Here is a 7,431-nt window from a genome sequence, read left to right as displayed (position 1 = left end):
CCGTATAGAGGTATAAAAAACATTCCATCCATTAAAAAATTCAATACACATCATTTTCTAGCACAAAAGGAACATTCTCCAGAATAAACCATATGTTAAGCCACAAAGCAAGCATCAATTAATGTAAAAATATTGAAATAATACAAAGCATTTTCTTGGATCACAATGCTATCACATTAGAAATCAGTAACAGGAAGTGTGTGTGTAGGGGGTTGGAACAAATACATGGAAATTGAATAACATCCTGCTTAAAAATTACTGGGTAATAAAATGCAAAATTAAAAAAATTCCTAGAAGCAAATGAGACTGAAAACACATATACCAAAACCTTTGGGAAACAACAAAAGCAGTGCTCAGAGGTCAATTTATAGTCAAACATTAAGATAATAGTTGACATCAATTCACTCAAATTATTACAGAATACAAAAAGGTTGGAATTCATTTTACCAAACAATTATGACCCTGGTACCAAAAGCAGACAGCACACAAACAAAAAATTATAGATAAATAAATCTTATGTATATAGATGCAAACATTCTCAACAAAATCCTAGTCAATAGAATCCAACACCATATCAAAAAAATTGTATACCATAACCAAGTAGAATTCATAAGAGTTTGAAAGGATGGTTCAACACTATAAATACAAACAATGTAACCCAGTGGTGGTGGTGGTGGTTATGTGCTGTGGAGTCGGTTCCGACTCATAGAGACCCTGTACGGGGTTTCCAAGGCTGTAAATCTCTACGGGAGCCGAAAGCCTCATCTTTCTCTCGTGAAATGTAACTCACATAAATAAAGCAACGAAAAAGAACCGTAAGATCATATCAATCAATGAAGAAAGGTCTTTTGAAAAATCCAACATACTTTTCTGATAGACTTTCAGCAAAGTAGAAAGAGAAAGGGAATAGTTCAATATGTTGTTGTTTAGGGCTGTTGCATCAGTTTTGACCCATAGCGACCCTGTGTAGGGTTCCCAAAGAGCAGCTGGAGAGCTTGAACCAACCTTGTGTTTCAAAGTGACTTTTCAGTCTAGTACATTAACCCACAGCACCACATATATATAAAATGTGGTGACTGTGTATGATAAGCACTGAACTGCAAGCCACAATGCTGGTGGTTCAGGCCCATCAGCTGATCTGCAAGAGAAAGATTAGACTTTCTGCTCCCACAAAGATATATGACTTTGGAACCCTTATACAGGAATCAACTTAATGACAACAACAAACAACCAAAATTATTCTCAATGAAGAGACTGAAAGCATTTCCTTTGCAAACAGGAATCAGAAAATGACATTCTGTCATCACTCCTGGTCAGTAATTAATTGGAAATCCTAGTCAGGGCAATAAGGCCAAAAAGAGATACAAAAGGCATCCTAATTAGAAAGGAAGAAGTGAAACAATCCCTATTTATCCATTACATAAAAAAATTCCAGAGATTTAGCAAGAATACTACTATAATTAATTGAAAGACTCAGCAAAGTGGCATAGTACTGGATCAACATTCAAAATCAGTCAGATTCCATTATACTAGAGGTGGGGAACGTCTAGCCCCACAGGCTATATATTTATTGTTGTTGTTGTTAAGTGTTGTCTAGTCAGTTCCAATGCATAGGAACCCTGTATAGACTTTTCAAGGAGTGGTGAGTTAATTAAATGTTTGGCCAAATACAGCAGGCTTTTTTTTTTTTTGGAAGTTTTTTATTGTGAACTGAGTGATAGTTTACACCTGAGAACATCGGCTTTACGCCATCATTTCATGCAATTATTACAATCTCCTCCGTGCATCATCATTCAAGAGTATTTGCTTCCATTCCCTCTGTTTTTTTTTTTTGTTTGTTTGTTTTGTTTTGTTTTTTTGAGGGGGGTTGGGGGATGTACACAAAAACACTCAAGAATATATAATAATTTACACAACCAAAGGACACATTCTGCAAGCCACAGGCAGCTAATTTTTAAGTCGATAATTTTTTATGTCCCACAAACGATGTCGGAGTTCTGGTGTGGCGCTGTGGGTTAATGCGTCAGACTTCAAAGCCATCTGAACTGCAAGGTCGGTGGTCACCAGCTGCTCCTCTGAAACCCTATACAGGGTTGCTATGGGTCGGAATCGACTCGATGGCACTTAACAACAACAAACGAACGATGTCATACATATTGGCAGCAAAACAGGTTCCCCACCACTACATTATACAAATAAATAGAGTTCTGAAAAGGAAGTAAGAAAAACAGTGTCATGTATAATAGCAAAAAAAAGAATCCTTAGGAATAAACATAATCGGAGATATGAAAGTCTTAAACAAAGAAAATTAGCAAGTACTACTTACAAGAAACTAAAAGAGGCCTACGTAAATGGAAGAACATACTATGCTCTTACATGTTGTTGTTAAGTACCGTGGAGTCAGTTCCGACTCACAGTGACCCTGCACAGGGTTTCCGAGGTTGTAGATCTTTACTGGAGCAGAAAGCCTTATCTCTCTCCCACGGAATGGCTGGTAGTTTCGAACGGCCAACCTTGAGGTTAGCAGCCCGATTCATAACCACTACGCTACCAGAGCTCCTTATGCTCATATATGTTTTGTTATTGTTAAGTGCCATCGAGTCGGTTCCGACCCATAGTGACCCTGCATAGGATTTCCAAGGAGCAATTGCTGAGCTAAAACCACCAAGCTAGTAGTTCAAACGGCTTTGCAGTCTGGCGCATTAACTCACACGCCACACCATGCTCACATATAGAAAGGGTAAACAGTTTAAAAATTCCAGTCCTATCGAAAGACAGCTATAAGTAATATGCAATCCTGATTCGGATCCCATCATAATTCTCCAAGAAGATGGAAAACTAATCACTAACTTGATATGGAAAAGAGCTCTGATTAAAGCATTACTGAAGAACAACAAAATAGCAAGTTTCACACTTCCTGATTTGAAAACGGTAATATAGTGAATTGCTTAATGGCTCTTCTCACCATAGTCTTTGTAAACTCCCACCTAATAACTTTTTCATGATGGTCTGGATAAGAGAAGCTGGAAGAGGATGCTGAAGGACCATGTGACTCAGTTGAGAGTGACTGTTAACAGGGTTAACTGTGAAAACTTAGAACTCATATATGGTTATAAAATGAGCCATCTTAGATGCAGGAAAGGGGATCTCACAACCATCAAAGAAGAGCTAGGAGTGAGTGTATCCTGTTGATCCTGAGTTCCCTCCACACAGAAACTTCTCAGCCCGGGTACAGAATGCTGTGACACCCGAGAAGCATCAGAATTGCAACAGAGGAGCAGGCCCAGGCCCAGGCAGTATTTTGTTCTGTTGTGCATAGAATCGCTATGAGTCAGTGCCAATTTGAAGGCACTTAACATCAATAACGCGTAGGGGTTATGAATCGGGCTGCTAACCTTATGGTCAGCAGTTAGAAACTACCAGCTGTTCCGTGGAAGAAAGATGAGGCTTTCTGCTCCCGTAAAGATTTAAAGCCTCAGAAACCCCGTACAGGGCCGCTATGGGTTGGAACCGACTCGACGGCACATAACAACAACAACATCAATAACAACACCAACAAAACAAGTAAAGATGAATAACTTTGGGCAGGAGGCTTGATTGTAGTGTGGGGTACCCCTAAGCACTTAAATAGGGGATCTAGGTTTGCTGACCCACGGGATTAGAGCCAAGTGCCTTCAGGCCAAGGCTTACTGTGGAGTGTTGTGCCTGGCAGGCATTTTATCAACAGTCCTACAAGAGATTCATAGCATTGTCTGGGTAGAAAGAGGCCCACCTGTGGGCCTGGCTGAAGATGGACAGGTCTGACTGGAAGAACAGTGTCCTGAACATTTTGTGATCCTGCATTGTAATCTGTTATCTTTCCTAATAAACTTCATTATTCTAAGTATGGTGTATGAGTTCTGTGTGACCATTGTAAAGAATTTTTGGACCCAGATGAGTACAGAGGGCCATGAGGAGATTGGTTGGTGCCAATTTTCAAAAACCTACTATAAAGACTATAGAGCAAACAGTCTGGTACTTGTACAATGACAAATACATCCACCAGAACTGCTAACTTAGAAGCAAATCCATCCATTTATGGTCAGCTGATATTTGACAAGTGATCAAAATCCATTAAATGATGGAAAAGACAGTCTCTTTAACACATGGTGCTTGCAAAAGTAGATATTCTTTTGCAGAAAAATGAAACAAGAGCCATACCTCACGCTGTATACAAATAATAGTTCAAAGACTATATATATATATATGTAAAAGCTAAAATTATAAAACTATAAAAGAAAAAATACAGGCATTCTTAGGGGCCTTAATTTATAGTATAAATAAACTTTCAAACATAACCCAAAATGCAACAAACAGCTGAAGATAAACTCCAGAAGTGGGTCCTTCTGAAAATTAAGTATTTATGTGCATCAAAAGACTTGTCCAAAAGAGAAAAAAGTGACCTACAGATTGGGAAAAAAATATTTGTCAGTTTGTCAATGTTCTGTGCAACAGGGACTAATCTCATAAATGTACAGAAAACTTCAACAACAAAAAGTTTAACAGTCCAATTAAAAAATGGTAAGAGAAAATGAACATGTACTTCACTAAAGAAGACATTCAGGATAGCTAACGAACACATGAAGAAATGCTCATGATGCTCATTAGTTATTAAAACAAACAAACAAAAATAATGTCATCAAGGCACTTTGAACTCAATTCGACATATAGGGATAGGGTATAGGGATAGGACAGATTAAAACTACTCCCTTGGATTTATGAGACTATACATTTTTAATTGGAGCAGACACCCTTACCCTTCTTGCTTAGAGTGGCTGGTGGATTTGAACCATTAACCTTACAGTTAGTAGCCCTACACTAAGTTCACAGTGCCATCAGAGCTCTTTCATTAGCTACTAGAAAGATGCAAATCTAACAACGAGATATCAGCTTACCCCAACAATAGCAACAAATTCCAATATGACAGAAAATAGCAAATGCCTGTAAGGGTAAGGAGAGATTGAAACTCTCATACACCACAGGTGAGACTGTAAAGGGTGCAACTACTATGGAAAATGGTGTGATGCTTAGTTGAAAAATTGGAAAGAGAAATGCTATTTGATCCAGCAATCTCACTAATAGGTATATGTTGTTGTTGTTGTTAAGTGCCGTCGAGTCGGTTCCGACCCATAGCGACCCTGTACAGGGTTTCCGAGGGTGTAAATCTTTACGGGAGTAGAAAGCCTCATCTTTCTCCCGCGGAGCAGCTGGTAGTTTCGAACCGCTGACCTTAAGGTTCGCAGCCCGATTCGTAACCACTACGCTACCATATCCTATAGAAATACAAGTAGAGACACTAACAGAAGTATGTACACCTATGTTCATAAAAATTATCCACAATAGCAAAGAGATGGAAATCATTTATGTATCCATGAATGGATCAATGATGGATAAACAAACTATGGTACATACCTACAGGAAATACTATACAACATTAAAGAATAAGTAAGAATCCCTGAAACATAACATGGATGAAACTTGAGGACATTATGCTGAGTGACATAAACCAATCACAAAAGGACTAATATTGTATGAGTCCACCATGGTAAAAAATCAGGGAAAGGTTTACACCCAGAAAACAAAACTGATGCTTACAAAGATGGAGGGGAGGAATGTGAAAACCACTAGATGATAGTGTTGTTGTAAGGTACTGTTGAGTCAGTTCTGATTCTTAGTGTTTCTGTTTAGGGTGTTTGTGTAGTGGCTGGTGGGTCTGAATCGCTGACCTTGAAGTTAGCAGTCCAATGCTTATCCTATAGTGTACACCAGTACTACATAATTGTTGTTGCTGTTGTTATATGCTGTGGAGTTGGTTCCAACACATAGTGACCCTGCACAGGGTTTCTGAGGCTGCAAATCTTTATGGGAGCAGAAAGCTTCATTTTTCTCCTGTGGAACAGCTGGTAGTTTTGAACTGCCAACCTTGAAGTTAGTAGCTCAATTCATAACCACTATACCACCAGAGCTCCTAATAATAGGCACATATTAATCTGGATGAAGGGAAAGGCAATTTTCAATAAGGGAGTGATCGCCACAACATCAGTAACGATATTGTGATATCTTTAGACAATGCTTTACATTGTCTAATTTTACATTGTCTACTTTTACATATATATTACCGATATCTAAAGACAATGCTTTACATTCTAAGGAAGAAATGGAGAGGCATATGAGAGTTACAGACAACAAAGGAAAGTTCTATGATGTGCACTACCCTGCATTATCAGTAAAAACAAACACTAATCTACAAGTGAATACCAAGGCAGACCAACAAGAGCAACAGCAATGAGTAGGTAAAAAGGACCATACTCATGACCATGTTTAAGTTATGCATATTTATACATAAATATTTGTATGAGCTATAAATATATCCATGTATGTAATAAAACCAACAAGGAGACAAAGTTAAGTAAACTTCTGAGCCAAAGACTTTGAGGAAATGTACCACTGACCTTGAGGCTTAAGACCATCCTCAGGGGGCACATCAGGGTCAACTGGCAAAATATAGTCCACAAAAACAATGCTTTACAGTCTAATTGGAGGAGCCACTGGGGTCTTAAAAAACTGTAAGCAGCCATTTAAGGTGCAAACATCGGTCTCTACCCATATGAAACAAAGAAGAGTGAAGAAAATGAGAGATGTATGGAAATAATTAGTCAAAAGGACTAATGGACCAAAAGAATCTCAGACCAGTGCTCTGAAATGGATCACAAGAGATCTGAAAAGGGTCCTAGTTAGAATGGGAGTAAAATGTGGAACAAAAGCCAAAATATAAAAAGGATCAGGCTTAGTAGTCTAATAGAGACTGTGGAACCCCAGGGACTATGGTCCTTAGTCACCATAAGGACTCTAAGTCACTCAGTCCTGGGAGTGAATTTATTCTCATCACTCAACTTTCAGCAAAACAACAGTCCTGTAGGGTGCAAAATAACTAGGTTGCTACACACTCCTTAGAACAATCAGCCATATGAAATCAAAAGGACAGCATCTGCCCAGGGATAAACGTCTAAAGACAGGGATAGATAGGAAAATTTTAAAAAGGGTAAATAGACATGGTAAACTCTGGAAGGACGTGAAAAGAGTGCTGTTACATCATTGCGACTGAAATCAATGTCATAAAACAAAACGTGTAGGCATTGTTGAATGGAAAACCATTTTCTCAGCAAAATCTTACTCAAATCAAAATAAACAATTTAAAATACGTAAAATCTGAGTCCTACATTGGTTATGACTTGTCAAATGTCACACTGCAAGTCAGAGGTAAAGATGGACTATGAATTCATTGTTGCTGACCTCAAAGCCCATATTTTCATAAACATGAACGCAGTAAATAATGTAAATGCTTAAGTGATCAGCTGCTAACCAAAGGCTGGGGTTTCAAGTCCCCTCAGA

Source organism: Chrysochloris asiatica, unplaced genomic scaffold (genome assembly GCF_000296735.1).
Source record: "Chrysochloris asiatica unplaced genomic scaffold, ChrAsi1.0 scaffold00091, whole genome shotgun sequence".
Classification (NCBI taxonomy): domain Eukaryota; kingdom Metazoa; phylum Chordata; class Mammalia; order Afrosoricida; family Chrysochloridae; genus Chrysochloris; species Chrysochloris asiatica.
Note: the sequence above shows the minus strand (reverse complement) of the source record.